We start from the raw sequence: 18901 nt of genomic DNA on the forward strand, positions 1-18901 counted from the left end.
TGGTAAGGCCAACCCTTCTAGGGCTAAACCTAACACTGGATACCAAAACGAACCTTCCAACTGTTCCCTGTCCAGGTCCAAGGATGATAAGGGTAAAGAGATTGTCAGGTTTAGCTCGCATGGAAGCGGGGCAACCGAGTGTTTTATGTGTCAGGGTTTTGGTCACTTTGCCCACCAGTGCGGCACAAAAGAGGGCATTAAGGTGCTTCTTATTGATGGAAAAGTAGTAGTGCCCCCAAAAATTGACAACGAAGAGGAAGAATATGAGACAGTAGAAACCCCTAGTAATGAGGAAGAGGGAGCACATGAGTCTGCGACCCTCACAATTATGTGTTGTGCCTTTTCTCAAGCTAAGAATATTGACGATTGGCGCCACAACATGATCTTCTATACTTATGCAAAATGTGGGGGAAAGAGCTATAAGATGATTGTGGATAGTGGTAGTTGTGCCAACATGGCATTGACTAGCACTGTGAGCCGTTTGGGCTTAAAGCTTGAAGTCCATCCTCAATCCTATAGAGTGTCCTGGGTAGATGAAACTTCCATTCCAGTCTCGCACCATTGTCTTTTTCCTATTTAACTTGGATCATATAAAGACACACTTTGGTGTGATGTTGTTCTCATGGATGTTGGTCATATCATTCTGGGTAGACCTTGGCTCTATAAAGGGATATCACCATATTTGGTCATTCGAATGTGTGTACATTCCAGTTTAAGGGTAAAAAAGTCAAGCTAAATCCACTTCCACCCAAGAACGTGACTGGAAAGGAGGACACCACGGAGAGTGGTATGAGCGGCTCAAAAGAATTGAAGGAGTCGAAGTCTAAGTCCTAACCTCTCCATATTCTAAATTTCAAAGATTTTGAGCGAGAGATTGAGGCGGACTCGGTGGTATACACCCTTGTGGCTAGGAAAAGTGTACCAGAGGCTAGTGTAGAGTTACCTATGGAGGCCATTCAGGTAGTGTATGAGTTTCGTAATGTCTTTCCTAATAATCTACCGAATGACCTTCCCCCTGTGAGGGATATACAACATGCCAATGATCTAGTCCTTGGGGTGGCTCTACCAAACCTCCCTCATTATAGAATGAACTCAAAGGAGCATGCAGAGTTGAAGAGACAGATTAATGAGCTCCTAGAAAAAGATTTCATTCGAAAGAGCATGAGCCTGTATACCGTGCCCACCCTTCTTACACCTAAGAAGGATGGTACATGGAGGATGTGTGTTGATAGTAGAGCCATCAACAAATTTATAGTTAAGTATCGGTTCCCCATATTGTGTCTTAATGACATGTTGGATATGATGGCCAATGCTACTATATTCTCAAAAATTAACATCGAGAGTGGTTATCACCATCTGGTGATGACTGGAATATGGCCTTTAAGATGAAGGGTGGACTATACAAGTGGCTAGTTATGCCTTTTGGGCTGATTAACACCCCAAGAACTTTCATGCGTGTGATGACCTAAGTGTTAAGGCCCTTCATGGGGAAGTTCCTGGCCGTATACTTTGATGATATCTTGATTTATAACATGACCAAGGAACAACACTTCAACCATTTGAGGCAAGTTTGTGGGTCCTTAGAGCCGAGAAATTGTACGCCAACCTAAAGAAGTGTGCTTTTTTGTCTAGTAGTGTTCTCTTCTTAAGTTTTGTTGTGTCAGCTGAGAGCGTATCAACAGATCCTGAAAAGGTCAAGGCCATAGTTAATTGGCCTAAACCCTGCAATATTCATGAGGTGTGCAGCTTTCATGGCTTAGCCACCTTTTATAAGCGGTTCATTTGAGGCTTCAGTTCCATTATGACTGCCATCACGGACTATATAAAAAAGGAAGAGTTTTGATGGACAAAGGCAGCCTCGAAGACCTTTAAGGAGATAAAAGTCAAGATGACCGAAGTACCAGTCACACGACTTCTGAATTTTTTAAAATCTTTTGAAGTCGCATGTGACACGTCGAGAGTTAGCATAGGAGTACTTAGTCAGGAAAGGCACCATGTTACCTTTTTTAGTGAGAAACTGAATGAGTCAAAACAAAAATATTCCACCTATAACAAGGAGTTCTATGCAGTAGTGCAATCATTACGCAATTGGCGTCATTACCAATTATCACAAGAATTCATCTTGTTCTCAGATCACAAGGCCTAGAGATATATGAACTCTCAAGAAATTAAACCCTAGGCATGCTAAGTAGGTTTAATTTCTTTAAAAGTACACTTTTGTGCTTAAGCACAAGGCAGGTGTAGAGAATAAGCCTGCCAACGCATTGATTCGTCGAGTTGTGTTACTTAATTCCATGAGTGTTGAAGTCACGGGCCTTGAGCGCATTAAAGAAGATTATTCTAAGTGTCTAAATTTTGGAGTTGTGTATGCATCATTGTTAGAGAGTCCGTCGGGAGCTAGTTATGAGTACTTGATGTTAGATAGATATTTATTTAGTAGTGATTACTTATGCATACCTCACACTTCCCTCCGCGTTTTTCTTGTCTGAGTGTTACATTCAAGAGGTTCACGGGTTATTTCAGTCGAGACTAGACCATTGCCCTAGTGGAGGATAGGTTTCATTAGCCAAGCCTCAAGCGAGACATAGCCAAAATTATTGGGCAATGTCTTACTTGTCAACTGGCAATAGAGAAAAAATAAAATACTAGATTATACACACCTTTGCCAATTATATTCATCCCTTGGCAGGACATCAATTTGGACTTCATGCTTGGACTCCCCAAGACTATTCGGAAACATGATTCCATATTTGTTGGTCTTGGACCATTTTTCTAAAATAGCCCACTTCATTACTTGTTCTAAGACATCTAACTCATCTCATGTTACCAAGCTATTCTTTAGTGAGGTCATCAAAATGTTTGGGTTACCGAAAATCATAGTGTTTAACCGCGACGTGCGATTCATGAATTACTTTTGGAAGACACTATGACACATGATGAATATTAGGCACCAATTTCTTCTGCCTACCACCCTTAGACCGATGATCAAACTGAGGTGGTCAATACGAGCCTAGGGATTTTGCTCAGATATTTAGTGGGGGAGCACACCAGGACGTGGGACACCATACTACCTATAGCTGAGTTTACATTTAATAGTTCTGTCAATAGGTCCACAGGTCTAAGTCCTTTTGAAGTTGTTGATTTTGCCTGCTTTTAGTCATTTAAGTAGTGATTTCAACTGCATTTGGTTTAACTAGGATTTTGGTGGTTGATACAGTCAAAGAAATCCATTCAGAGGCTTAGAAAGCCAGAGATAGTCCATCCTGCTTATGCCAAGGTGATGAAGAAACTCATCTTCTGTGGTTAGGTATGTCTTTACGCATCTGTAACTCTCACCGATTCTTGTTAGGTAGAGGAAAATGTTGTTCTTTCCCTCTTTCCTATGTGCTCCCCTGCCTACTTCCTCTTGCGAGGGCAGCTCTTGATGCTCTTCCTCCTCTGCTGCCCTGCAGCCACATTCGCTGCTGATGCCCTCCCGGCATGTTGCCAGCCTTTCTTTTGTTTGTTTTTTCTGCTTTGGGTATATGATAGTCGGGCCCAATTTCTTTTTTGTCCATCGTGGCCCCACCGCTTGAATGATGCAGATTCTTCTTCATCAATACAATGTTGGTGGCAAGTGCCCATCTTCTTTAAAAAAAAAAAAAAAAAGCAAAAGATAGTGACAAAAATTACCAGGGAAACCAAAGCCTCAGCTTGCATTTGGCCAGGACCATGAGAAAAATAATTCGTGATTATCAGTATTTCTACTTTTTGTAGAATTTCTAAAAATTGTGAAACAATGCACATGTGGATGTAAAAGAGCCCTTTCTGTCCAATACAGCACATAGGAGCCCCATTTCTCAATTGTTGGAAATTCTGCTAGGTGCAGAGATTCCAAAATCACAAACTATTTTTCTCCATTTCTCAAGGTTACGAGCCAAATGCACCATAAAACCAGATCATTGGAAACACATTCAGATATGCATACAACTACTTCAAAATAGGTGTGGAAGAAATGGCAAAGTTTCTGCAATGATCATAGGGCAGTTATGTTAGATAGTTGCTAAGTGAAAATTGGAACGGGAGCAAGGAAAATGTCCAAGTTGTAATTAGTATAATACGTACCAAGGAACTGTTTCATTTGTTCCTTTTTTTTTTCATTTTATGTTTGTCCATCTTTGTAATATGAGTTAAAGTAGAAGAAGTTATTTTATTGTGTAGGCTTGAGAGGAGGTCTGCAATGTTTCATTGGGGAGTTCACATGGGTGCATGATCAAAACTTTCTACGAGGTGTAAGCCACAACCTAGCTTCTACTGCACATAAAATTCAGGTAAGTCTAACTCACCTTGTCTAATAGGTATGTAGCCCATTGATGAAGTAAGTTATTACTATTATTTTTTATATATCTAGATTTGGGGGAATAATTTGGACAGTTCAATCTAAGTTACATGTGTGCCACGGTGGCATTTTTAATGCTTACGCATCAACCATTCCACTCAAGCAGAGTATCAAATTTTTTTATATACAAATAATGGCCTTAGGGCACTTGTGCAATAATATCCAAAGCATGAATGGACCCTCATGGTTGCCAACAACATTCTAGAAGTTTTCTATACAAATACCTTCATGGTGATCAACAACATAATGGCCTTAGTGCACCTATGCATGCATGCTTGCGTAAGTATAGCTCACCTCCTGTTAAAGAGGCATTTGTAGGATGACCTATCTAGGAATGCTTTCTATTCTTTAAGTTGTCATGGTAATGATTATCAGTTATGCTGTTGGCATATTTTATTAGTTTTGTATTTTATATCTCATCCAACTTGATTAAATGCTGACAATCATTTTTGTCCATGGTTCTTGGTTTGCAGGACTCCACTTAATGGAGTCATGAGTTCACACTCAGATATGTAACAGGTTTCTAATAGGGACATGAGATGGTGCAACTCATGAGATTTCAAATATAAAAATAGCAAGAATGAAGTAAATACTCAATCTGGGTTGTAGGCATGAATTATCCATCTAAACAACACATGAATCAGTCAAGTAATATTCATGTTCTGATTTTATTTTTTTTTCCGAATACACATGAACCTTTGCTTATGACACTCCGGTAGTAATTGGTAGTCTGATGATGCAAAGTCGAACAGGTTCTCTTTAACCAAAATTTTCATAAGGTAGCATTAAAAAAAAAAATCACCTCTTCTGCCTGTACCTTGAGTATCAGGTCAGGCCAATGAGTTGTGCTCATGTTCCCGTACTGTATCTTCATTTGGTTCTTCTCTAAAGCTAGTAAATTGAACCATTGTTTTTATGGTCTGGATTGTTTTTCCTCAAGATGCTTGATGGAAATATCTGATTGTGTTTACTATTTTCTTATAAATTCTACTGTTCTTTTCTGGGATTATGACAGTTATGGTTTTAGTTATTGCTTTAAGTTAAATTATTTGCTACTACTATTATATTCCTTCAAAAGAAAAAAAAGAGGCATGTGATCCCTTCCCTAGGTTGCCTCCTCTTCTTATCTGTTAAACCATTATTGTGAAAAATATGTTTAGCAGCTATATTCATAGTTCTTTTTTTTTTCAATGATCCATCTATGTTACAAATTGAATGATTATTCAAATTCATATGGTTGATCTTGAGCAGGCAACAAACATAGTTTCTAACTTAAAATCAATCTCGATTTCTAGTGGATAAGGTGTGTAAAATAGCCAGGAGCCAATTGGTCCTACCGGAAGCAACTGCCATCACCGGGGAATCAAAGTTTTCTTAGCTTGGTGCTGATTCACTTGACACAGTACTTTCAACTCTTATACCTAGCCTCTTTTATGGTCGTTTTCACTACAACAAATCATTATTGTTAGTCATAATCAACTTAAAATCAACCTAGTACATAGAAGGAATATAGATACACTGGTAATTTCCCTCAATATCTTCATATGGATGCTTCTTGCTTTACTTACCTTTTATGTTGTTTTTAAATGTATTAGCTCGAAATTGATGGAGCAGACCCGGATCTGCGTCGGATCTATCTGGATGTTGAGTAGGGGTCCCTGAAAGGTGGGAACCGCTGTTATGACCATGATGAAGATGTCCATTTTCTATGGACAACAATGGAGTGGCCTGGCCATTTGAATAGGCCGTGTTTATTTATTTACTCGAAATTGATGGAGCAAACCCGGATGTGCGTCGGAGCTATCCGGATGTTAAGCGGGGGTCCCTAGAAGGTGGGAACCGCTGTTATGATCATGATGAAGCTGTCAATTTCCTATGGAAGTATTGGAGTTGCCTGGCTATTTGGGCAGGCTGTGTTTATGTATTAGCTCAAAATTGTTGGAGCAGACCCTAATATAACCCTAAACCTAAACCTGCTCCTAAAACAAAACATCATGGTGGAGACAGTGCATCCGACCGTTGATTCCTTCCTGGGACCCACCATGGTGGTTATTTGAGATCCAACCTGTTAGTAAGTTCACACAGACCTAGACCTGAAGAAGGAATAACACAAATAGCAGCTTCATTAAAAATTTAAAAATCCAAACCTAAACCCCATCCCGAACCTGAACCCAATTTCCTAAACCTAAACCTTAACCTATTCTCAATTCCCTAAAGCTATAACCTATAACCTAAACCTAAACCTATAATCTAAACCTAAACCTAAACCTAAAACCTAAATGTATTCTCAAATCCTTAAACCAAAAGCTGCACCTAATCCTAATCTCAACTCCTTAACCTAACCCTAAACTTGAAAACCTAAACCTAAACCCGAACCCGAACCCAATTTCCTAAACCTAAATCTTAACCTATTTTCAATTCCCTAAACCTTAACCTATAAGCTAAACTAAACCTAAACCTATAACCTACACTTATAACCTAAACCAAAACCTATAACCTAAACCTGTAACCTTAACTTAAACATAAAACCTAAACCAAAACCTAAAACCAAAATGTATTCTCAAATCCCTAAACTTAAACCTACACCTAATCCTAATCTCAACTCCTTAACCTAAACCTAAACTTGAAAACCCAAACCTAAACCCAAACCCGAATCCGAACCCAATTTCCTAAACCTAGACCTTAACCTATTCTTAATTCCCTAAACCTTAACGTATAACCTAACCTAAACCAAAACCTATAACCTACACTTATAACCTAAACCTAAACCTATAACCTAAACCTGTAACCTTAACTGAAATGTAAAACCTAAACCTAAACCCAAAACCTAAATGTATTCTCAAATTCCTAAACCTAAACCTAAACCTATAACCTACAACATTAACATAAACTTATAACCTACAACATTAACCTAAACCTATACTTATAACCTAAACCTATTCTCAAATCCCAAAACCTATAACCTAAACCTAAACCAAAACCATAACCTAAACCTTAACCTATAACCTATAACCTATAACCTAAACTCAATTCCCTAAACCTTAACCTATAACCTAACCTAAACCTAAACATAAACCTGTAACCTTAACCTAAACCTAAAACGTAAATGTATTCTCAAATCCCTAAACCAAAACCTAAACCTAAACATATAACCTACAACATTAACATAAACTTATAACCTACAACATTAACCTAAACATATACTTATAACCAAAACCTATTCTCAAATCCCAAAACCTATAGCATAAGCCTAAACCTAAACCTTAACCTAAACCTAAACATATAACCTAAACCTTAACCTATAACCTAAACCTTAACCTAAACTCAATTCCCTAAACCTTAACCTATAACCTAACCTAAACCTAAACCTATAACCTACACTTATAACCTAAACCTAAACCTTAACCTATAACCTAAACCTATAGGCTAAAATCAATTCCCTAAACCTTAACCTATAACCTAACCTAAACATAAACTAATAACCTATACTTATAACCTAAACCTAAATCTATAACCTATACATATAACCTTAACCTAAACATAAAACCTAAACCTAAACCTAAACCTATACTTATAACCTTAACCTATTCTCAAATCCCAAAACCTATAACCTAAACTTTAACCTAAACCTAAACCTATAACCTATAACCCAAACTTAAAACCAAAACCTAAACCTACACTTATAATCTATAGCCTAAACCTAAACCTAAAACCCAAATGTAAAGCCGATCTCGAACCCGAACTTGATTTCCTAAACCTAAACCTTAATGTATTCTCAAATCCCTAAACCTAAACCTACACCTAATCCAAATCTCAACTACCTAACCTAAACCTAAACATAAACTTGAAAACCCAAACCTAAACCCGATCCCGAACCCGAGCACGATTTCCTAAACCTAAACCTTAACCTTAACCTATTCTCAATTCCCTAAAGCTATAATCTATAACCTATAACCTATAACCTAAACCTAAACCTAAACCTAAACCTAAACCTATAACCTTAACCTTAACCAAAACCTATAACCTATAACCTAAACTTATAACCTATAACCTAACCTTAGCCTAAACATAAACCTATAACTTTAACCTATAACCTATAACCTAAACCTAAACCTAAAACCTAAATGTATTCTCAAATCCCTAAACCTAAACCTACATCTAATCCTAATCTCAACTCCTTAACCTAAACCTATAACCTAAACCTATAACCTTAACCTAAACCTAAAACCTAAACCTAAATCTAAAACCTAAATGCATTCTCAAATCCCTAAACCTAAACCTACACCTAATCCTAATCTCAACTCCTTAACCTAAACCTAAACTTGAAAACCCAAACCTAAACCCAAACCCGAACCTGATTTCCTAAACCTAAACCTTGACCTATTTCCAATTCCCTAAACCTTAACCTATCACCTAACCTAAACCTAAACATATAACCTACACTTATGACCTAAACCTAAACCTAAAACCTAAATGTATTCTCAAATCCTTAAACCTAAACCTACACCTACTCCTAATCTCAACTCCTTAACCTAAACCTAAACTTGAAAACCCAAACCAAAACCCGATCCCGAACCCGATTTCCTAAACCTAAACTTAACCTATTCTCAATTCCCTAAAGCTATAACCTATAACATAAACCTAAACCTATAACCTAAACCTATAACCTTAACCTAAACCTAAAACCTAAACCTAAACCTAAAACCTAAATGTATTCTCAAATCCCTAAACCTAAACCTACGCCTAATCTTAATCTCAACTCCTTAACCTAAACCTAAACTTGAAAACCCAAACGTAAACCTGAACCTGAACCCGATTTTCTAAACCTAAACCTTAACCTATTCTCAATTCCCTACACCGTAACCTATAACCTAACCTAAACCAAAACCTATAACCTACACTTATAATATAAACCTAAACCTCTAACCTTAACCTAAACGTAAAACCTAAACCTAAAACCTAAAACCTAAATGTATTCTCAAATCTCTAAACGTATACCTATAACCTACAACATTAACATACTTATAACCTACAACATTAACCTAAACCTATACTTATAACCTAAACCTATTCTCAAATCCAAAAATCTATAACCTAAACCTAAACCTTAACCTAATCCTAAACCTTAACTTATAACCTATAACCTATAACCTATAACCCAAACTCAATTCCCTAAACCTTAACCTATAACCTAACCTAAACTTAAACCTATAACCTATACTTATAACCTAAACCTAAACCTAAACCTAAACATAAACCTGTAACCTTAACCTAAACGTAAAACCTAAACTTAAACCTAAAATGTAAATGTATCCTCGAATCCCTAAACCTAAACCTAAACCTAAACCTATAACCTAAACCTATAACCTACAACATTAATATAAACTTATAACCTACTATATTAACCTAAACCTATACTTATAACGTAAACCTATTCTCAAATCCCAAAACCTATAACCTAAACCTAAACCTATAACCTATAACCTAAACCTTAACCTATAACCTAAACATTAACTTATAACATATAACATATAACCTAAACCTATAACCTATAACTTAAACTCGATTCCCTAAACCTTAACCTATAACCTAACCTAAACCTAAACCTATAACCTACACTTATAACCAAAACCTAAACCTAAAACCTAAACCTAAAACCTAAAACCTAAACCTAAACTTAAAACCTAAATGTATTTTCAAATCCCTAAACCTAAACCTACACCTAATCCTAATCTCAACTCCCTAACCTAAACTTAAACCTAATATTGAAAACCCAAACTTAAACCCGATCCCGAACCCGAACCCGATTTCCTAAACCTAAGCCTTAACCTATTCTCAATTCCCTAAAGCTATAACCTATAACCTATAACTTATAACCTAAACCTAAACCTAAACCTAAACCTAAACCTATAACCTTAACCTAAACCAAAACCTATAACCTAAACCTTAACTTATAAACCTATAACCTAAAGTTATAACCTATAACCTAACCTTAACCTAAACCTATAATCTAAACCTAAAACCTAAAACGTAAATGTATTCTCAAATCACTAAACCTAAACCTACACCAAATCCTAATCTCAACTCCCTAACCTAAACCTAAACCTAAACTTGAAAACCCAAACCTAAACCCGATCCCAAACCCGAACCCAATTGATGTAATAATGTAGCCCAATCACATAGCAACAAACAAGAAAATCTTGCTTTGTTGGTAAGCATACTCGAACTCAAGCATCACAATGCATCTATTTCCATCTCCACTATCTCTTATATCATAGATTATTTGAGATTTGGATTTATCTCATTTTTAGAGTTATGTCCTAACACAATATGATAATATTAATAGACAAGGTGGATTTGTCACCAACATTATTCCAAGATACATATAACTTCTCCTTATAGGAAGTTGGGTAGGGCACATGCAGCTTAAATCCATCAAAGGAAATAAGGATCACCTTTCATATGTTCTCTCTTTTCATTTGTTTTTTTCCATAAGATTGTTTATTTTGTGGTGTCTGCTCATGTACAACATTTTATTATGTTATATAATTATAAGTAGCCTAATCTCACCTTTCCAAAAACAACTAATAATAATTTCTACCTAATGAGAAATCACCAAGTACTATTAGGCTCAACCCAAAAAGATAAATCAGCATTTTCTTTCTTTCTTTTTCTTTTAACATACACTTACACACCAGAGTCACTTACGCCTACAATGGGTACTTGAACTCGTAACCTTGTATTGAAACTATTTTGAATCTACGATGAAGGCATGAGTAAGGACCTAGGTGTGCGTGCATAGTAGATGATCTGTTCACCACACTGAATTTTGCGAGCCCTATGTGTGAAATTTGTGAGCCCTATCAGGAAATAGACTATGAATAATTTTTTATATTTTATTTATGATGTTAAACTTATATGTATTTATGCATGAATGAATGTGATGTGGATATGATTGTTTGTGTTTGGATGGATGTAGTTTATGTTTGGATGGATTTACGTAGTTTGGGTTTAGATAGATGTGAATGTGAATATGATGAAATATATTATATAACAGGTGTATACTAAGAAGAATATGATGAAATATATTGTGACAGGTGTATATCAGGAACTTTGTGCTAGAATATTGAAAAAAAAAAAAAAAAAAAGAGAGAGACTTTTACCTACGAAGTATTTCATAGGTAAAAGTCTCATCCACGTTTTTTACTTACGAAACTTTTTGTAGGTAAAAGTCTCATCTACGTTTTTACCTATGAAACTTTTTGTAGGGAAAAGTTTTGTAAATATTTTTACCTACGAAAAAAATCGTTGATAAAAGTTTATTTAATGTTTTGTAAATATTTTTACCTACGAAAGATTTCGTAGGTAAAAGTATCATGAAATATTTTTACCTACGAAATAATTCGTCGGTAAAAGTTTTTTACATACTTTTTGCTTACCTTTGCCGACGAAATTTTTTTTCGTTGATAAAGGCCTTTACCGTCGGTGTTTTGCCAACGAAAATTTTCGTTGGTAAAACTTTTTACTTACGAAATAAATGGATTTAGCGACAAAAATTTTCGTTGGTAAAAGTGAGTTTTCTTGTAGTGAGATGTAGTTTACCACCCCTACAAAGAAATAGTACACACAGTGTAAGTAGTAGAAATTTTATTCACTTTAATGTTGATTTTAAACATGGTATATTTTTCATTATTTTCATAGCCTTTTTAAATAAATAAAAAATAAAAAAATCCATTCTTCACATTAACAATTTGATTTGACTCATAAACTTGTTTCAAACCTATCTTATTTAAAAGGTGGCTTAACAGTAAGTTCTTATGTATGTTTGCAACACGAAGAACATTGGCCAGTGTAATATCCTTTCCTAAGGTAAACATAAGCTCAACTTTTATTGTCCAACCATGTTAGTCGTAGCAACATTGCCCATTTAAACCTTCACACCAGTTGCAACTGCTTTGTAGGTCTTTAACTAGTAATGATCATAACGTAAATGTGTGTTAGTACCCATGTCATCCCACCACCCATCACATTGGCCTAATTTGACCATGTTGACCTCCATGATGACTGCCACAATAAGTGGTTCACTAGTCAGATTTACTTGAGGTGTAGGTTTCATTTTACTATTACGGTACTCTCCTGCAAAATGACTAGATTTGCAATATACAAAACAACTATAGATTTGTCCTCACTTTCAGGTTTCTTATTTTGGATTTGGTCGTAGGTTTCTTTTTAAATTGATTATTTTAGTTTAGTTTCAGATTATTGAGTTTTTTTATCTTTAATTGGACTTTCTCATTCTTCTTATTTAGCATGTTGATTTTGAAAACTTCATCCCTTATTTCTTCATTTTTATCCTAAAGCTTTGCCTACCTCATACAAAGACATACTATAAGACTTTCCATAGGGAGCTCCTTGATTTTACAATGGAAGAGTTTTTAAAATCTTTCCAGAGTTGATGTAACCTTTAAATAATTGTTGGCACTTGAAATGTTTCATTCTTCAACAGGAATATTGAGAATAACTTATTTTGGGGCCCCATGCCATCAAAGTTGCTGAGCATCCCAAATTTTAAGTAAGAGCACTATATCATTCATACTTTTATTTATTTTTTATTTTATTTTATGACAAACCATATCTTAGTTGATGGAGTCTATTCACAAAACACATTATATAATTGGGTTGATAGTGCACTGAACATATAATTCTTGCAGAGGTAATCATAATCATCCCGCTTTTGATGGAAAAAAATAGCTCAGGTTTATAAATATCAGAGTGCTTTTATTGATTTATATGACATAAGCCACTCAAATAGTTATGAGGTAGAGTTAGATCTTTTGTTTCCACCTCTTAAAATAATATCCATGGAGGTAAACAAAATTAATATTATTCAAAGAATTTTTTGAAGTCATATGGCCCATGTATCTCAAAACTATTAATTCTTATCTAAATTAAAATATTTAAATAGAATAAATTAATGAAGATTTGGAATGCCATGCCTGCTTTAGACTAATTCCAAAGAAAGTCATATATGAAGTTTCTTGCTCGGACAAGGAGTGGATGTAGTCACTTTCATTGAAATAGTTTGCATTCCTCAGTTGATTTTACCAGTGCAACAAGTTCCTAACGTGCTATGTTCATAATACAATACTCAGCTTACAGTTTTCTCTAATGCTTATAAGCCACAAAAGAACCGAACACCACAAACACACCCAAGGACACTCTCCTTTATATGCTCGGGAAAATGAAAATAAAGAGATTTTTTTATTTTTATTTTTTTTTTAAAATTGAGAGAGGGAGATGTTTTTATTTTTGTTAAGAAACCCTAAAAATGAGAAAACTTCTTTTTTAAGATGCATATAACAACTCATTACCATAACATTAATGTGCATAAATTTCAAGAGACGTTTCTTACAATTGAAATGATCTTTTCAAAATGAGCGACATTCAAAGATTATAAAATGAATTAAAAAGGATTAAAAAGCATAATAACTTTAACAAAACTGAGTCCATCAATACTCAAAGATGGGACCCGCTCAAGCCTACTGGGGCCAAATTTGTACACACCCACTTTACTATTTTTCCAGCCATTTTTTCCTCCTAGAGCATAATTTAATACTTTTTTTTTTTTTTAAAGGCCATCTCAAGGAAAGCTTTTTAACCCCTTCACAAACCTTCTCTCTATCTTATGTCGGATAAAAGCTTTTCACTATAAAAGTTAAAATGTGATACTTTAACTCCTTTTAAAATTCTCCAACACCTTAAGCCATGCCAATCGACAATGAACAACAGTATATTCTACATAGGTAGACTTGATAATGAGCTACTCCAATCATTACTCCCTTATCCCTACACATGTCAATGCCCTTCGCCCACCTTCTTCCCAATTTTTTCTCTCACTGTGTGTAATAGATAGGTAACCCCATATATTGTAATCTTTGATGGAGAGGTCTCAAAGTCTCTTTTGTTCACAGGCTTTCAATTTCTCATCATTGAAGCCAAGTCCTATGTGGACTCTTTTTCCTCGCATATTTAGGTTTCTGCAAAAGTAAAGCTTCCTTTTGTGGTTAGAATTTATAGCTTAGAGCCCAACTTTCCTAAATACTAAAGTTATATGCACGTGCACGTGTATAACGATGCGAACAACTTCCTATAACTATGCAACTTTCATTGAGGGGAGGAGTAAAGAAGAGAAACACACTTTTTTTAATTGGAAAATTCTCACACCTACTTTTGGTGAGGAATCCATGATATTTATAGAGTTACAACGCTTAGTGTACAAGTTTTCTAAATACATCAGGTAATAATGTTTGGTGTATAAGTATTCTAAATTCAACAAGTACATAGGTGGCAATGAGATAATCTAATAAAAGATTTAAAATGAGTGGAAACTTGCATATCAAGTTTTATCCTTATATATGTTAGTTTCCTCAATACACCCCCTCAAACAAAGTGGTCCTGCTAGGATAATGAGTTTGTTGTGAAGTTCCTCATAGCATTGAGTTCCAAGGCTCTTGGGAAAACATTAGCTAGTTGATCTTTGGAGGAGATGAAAAAAATCCTAAGTTTCTTATTGGCCACATTTTCCCATACAAAATAATAATAAATAGAAATATGCTTTGTTTGTGCATAGAATACTAGATTAAGCATTAAGTATGTGCCACCAATGTTGTCACACCAAAGAAGATGATGACTATTAGAAACACCTAACTCACGAAGCAAAAAAAAAGAAAAGATCCTAAGAAAGCTCCACAGTGGCAAGAGTAATGCTATGATATTTGGCCTTACTGTTAGATTAGGAAACAGTTGTTTGCTTTCGAATGCTCTAAGATATAATAATTGTGAGAAGAAAGGCAAGATAGTCAATTGTACTCAATGGTTATCGGGGCAACTGACCCAATTAACACCAGTAATAATATAAAGTTGAAAATTAGAGGCCAGTCGTATCATGTGACCATAATAGATGGCGTGCTTCAAGTAACAAAGAATATATGCTCAACAACACCAAGATTGTCACATGTCAGAGAATAAATGAATTAACACACTTTATTCACCGAAAAGGAGATGTCTGACCTTGTGAAAGTGAGGTATAGAAGTGCTCCAACAAGACTTCGATATTGTACGGAATCGGTAAGAGGCTAGCCTTGATAATGAGAGAGTTAAAGACTAGCTGTCATATGATTGTGAGTAGGCTTAGCCCCATCGATATAAAACTTGTGAAGAAAATCTGTCACATATTTGGTTTTATCAAGAAACAATTCATCAGAAATACAAAGTGATTTAACGCCTAAAAAGTAGTTAAATGGACTAAGATCTTTAGTGAAATATTCAAAGCATAGAGCTTTCATAAGTTGAAGAATATCACCAGTGGAGGAGTCCGTGATAATAATGTCATCGATGTAGACAAGCACATACATAGTGAGAGGCCCTTTTTTGCATGATAAACAAGGATGTGTCAACTTTGAATCCAAGAGAGCTGAGATGATGATGAAATATGCCAAGTCTATTATAACAGGAATGAGGTGCTTGCTCTAAACTATATATTGCCTTTTTAAGATAACACACATGATTAAGAAAATGGGGATCTGCAAAACCAAGAGGCTAACAAGGTAGATGATCAAAGAAGTGAACGGGAAGCCGGAGAGGACACGTGTGAGGTATAGGGTGAATGGTTTGGAAGAGAGATGATAGGTAGATGATTAATGTTGGGAGAGGGTATAGTTTGAGAGGAAGTTTTTTGGGTCAATTTGCGAAAAAAAAAAAAAAAAAAGAAGTTTGTTTCATTGAAGATAACATGCTAAGAAATATAAAAATACCTAGTAAGAGGATAAAAACATCGGTATCCATGGTGTTGCCTACTATAACCAAGAAAAATACAAGGGAGAGAACGAAGAACAAGCTTTTTGGCATTATATGGATAAAGGAAGGGAAAACATTCACATCCGAAAAGAAATTTAAAAAGATATTTATTGTTAATAACAAGAGAAAGTAATTGATTGATAAGAAAAATGGCAGTTTCAAAAGCAACATCCCCAAAACAATGGGGAACTGAAAATTGTGCCATTAAAGTGAGGCCAATTTCAACTATATGCCTATGCTTCCATCCAGTAACTTGTTTTGTTCAAGTCCATAGGAACATGATAGATGGTGACAATACCATTAGATGTAAGAAAAGATGCAAACTTAACATATTCATTGCCCATCACTATGAAAATTCTTGATTTTATGCTCAAATTGGTTTCCAACCATAATTTTAAAGAAAATAAACACATTGAGTCATCATATTTTTGAGCTAAATAAAATATTTAAGTATAGCGACTAAAAGAACCTACAAAATGTATGTAATATCAATAGTCACTTGAAAACAAAACGGGCACAAAGCCCACAAATCAAATTGATTAAATTCTAAAGGAGAAGAAACTTTATATAAATGAAAAATAAAAGGAAATCTATGACCCTTACCTTTTGACATAGGGAACAAAAATACAAGTGCTTTTTATTCAAAATAACAAGTTTATTCTTAGATAAAATGAATGAAATTTTTTCGAAGGAAGATGGCTTAAATGATGATGTCATAAATCCATAAATGCATGTTCCTTAACATGGGTATCAGGAGAATAGAGAGACTAGGAATGATGACGATTAACGTCGAGGCAATACAAGCCAACTTTATTTTTTCCTTCCATCAATAAAGTTCTTGAATGACAATCCTTGACACAAAAATAAGTTGGATAAAGTTCAAAGAAGACATCGTTGTTAGTACAAAAGTTAAAAAGATAAATCAAGTTCATGGTTATAGAGTGCACACAAAATACTTTACATGAGAAAGAATAGTTAAAGACATATAAATTGATAAGCCAATGTGACAGATTAGAAGGTCAAAACCTTACCAATTTTGAGCTAATTAGATCCTTAATTTCAGTTTTAATGTAAAGATTACCAAGATCAGCCTTGAGATTCGTAGCATCTAAATTTGGGTACCAACTTGCATCTTGCAGTGGTGGGGCTTGAACGACAAGCATAACAACAAGGCGTGAAATGTTAGATAACTGAAAAAGATTGATCAAATAGGTAACAACACATATAGATAATGTAAATAAAATGACCATAAAGCCAGAACTGTGGACATGTATCTCCATTGAAGGTGGAAGGTGACAAAAAAGTATGGCGGCCATGACCATATCCTCGGCTACGTCTGTGGTTGGATCAGCGAGATTGGTTGGAGAAAAAAAGTTGATTGTTAATGTCCTTTAGAAAAGACAAGTACAACATTTGTTAATATGATTGGGCAAATATTGTGACTCAATAGCTCTTGATTGTGAAGAAGCCCGTGAAGATAATCAAGCATGAGTTCAAACTCATCAAGGCATATATGAAGAGCAACTACAAATGGATCATATTCAGGTCTAAGATCATGGAAAATATGCCCAATAAAATCTGAGTCTAAAACCGCCTATGAAACAATGAAAATATTATCAGAGAGAAATTTTGCCTGTTGAAGATAGTCAATTATAAAGAGATTGTTTTTTTTTTTTTTTTTTTTTTTAAATTTTAAATTTTTTAATTTTTAATTTTTATTGTTTGAAGTTCGAGTTTCAGTTGCATAACTTATCCTTTCATACGAAATGAAACTTCTCTAATGTGATCTTATACTTCCTGCGAGGTGAAGAGGCCAATAACTTAAGAAGGGCCATATTCAGAGAGCAATGAGAGAATCCACCCAAAGAGTATTTGATCTTGTTGAAACCCAGTGGTGTACATGGGATTAAGGGTTAAAAGAGCATCATCTTTTTGTTTAGTTTATATGAACTACATGTAGTGGACATGGATGGAATCCATCAACTTATCCATGATGATTGTAGCATTAAAGAAGTTGTAGGAATTGAGAATGCTAGAGGATGTAGTTAGAGCAATTAAATCTAAGAGAAATAATGTAGTGAAAGATGTTAGTGAAGAAGATTGTAGAAAATATGGGTTGGGAGGAAAGCGATGAGAAGATGTTTCGATAGATCGTGAGTGATGCTTAGGTGATGTGAAAACAAAGGTAAAAGAGAGAAAAACGGTTGCAAGTCTGTTATGTCTTTGATACTATAAAAGAGTAGAAACATGTGAGTTTTTGGCATAGGGAGGGACGTGATGAGGTCGATCGCCATCTTCCTCAAGGGATAACTACTCCAAATCCATGGAGCTTTGTGGACTCCTCATAGAGCTTCTTTGAAATCCACGGGGGATAAAAGTAGAAATAATTCCTAATAAATTTGAAATAACTTGATTGATGATTTAAAAATAAATGAAATTACAACTCTTTAAATAAGGAACACAAACTTAGGATGGAGTTTTAGACTCAACTCCAACTCAAACACCCTAAAAAAGTGACTTGTTATAAATAGTAAACTTACTATTTATAAATGACCTCTATTCCTATCAGACTTCATGGTTTTTTTTGTTAAAAATAGTAAGTGTTCAATTTGTCCCAACCACGTTATTCTCCTAACTTTTCTAAGACTTTTCATATTGGGCACAACT

The sequence above is a fragment of the Magnolia sinica genome, chromosome 8 (assembly GCF_029962835.1).
Source record: "Magnolia sinica isolate HGM2019 chromosome 8, MsV1, whole genome shotgun sequence".
In the NCBI taxonomy this organism is placed as follows: domain Eukaryota; kingdom Viridiplantae; phylum Streptophyta; class Magnoliopsida; order Magnoliales; family Magnoliaceae; genus Magnolia; species Magnolia sinica.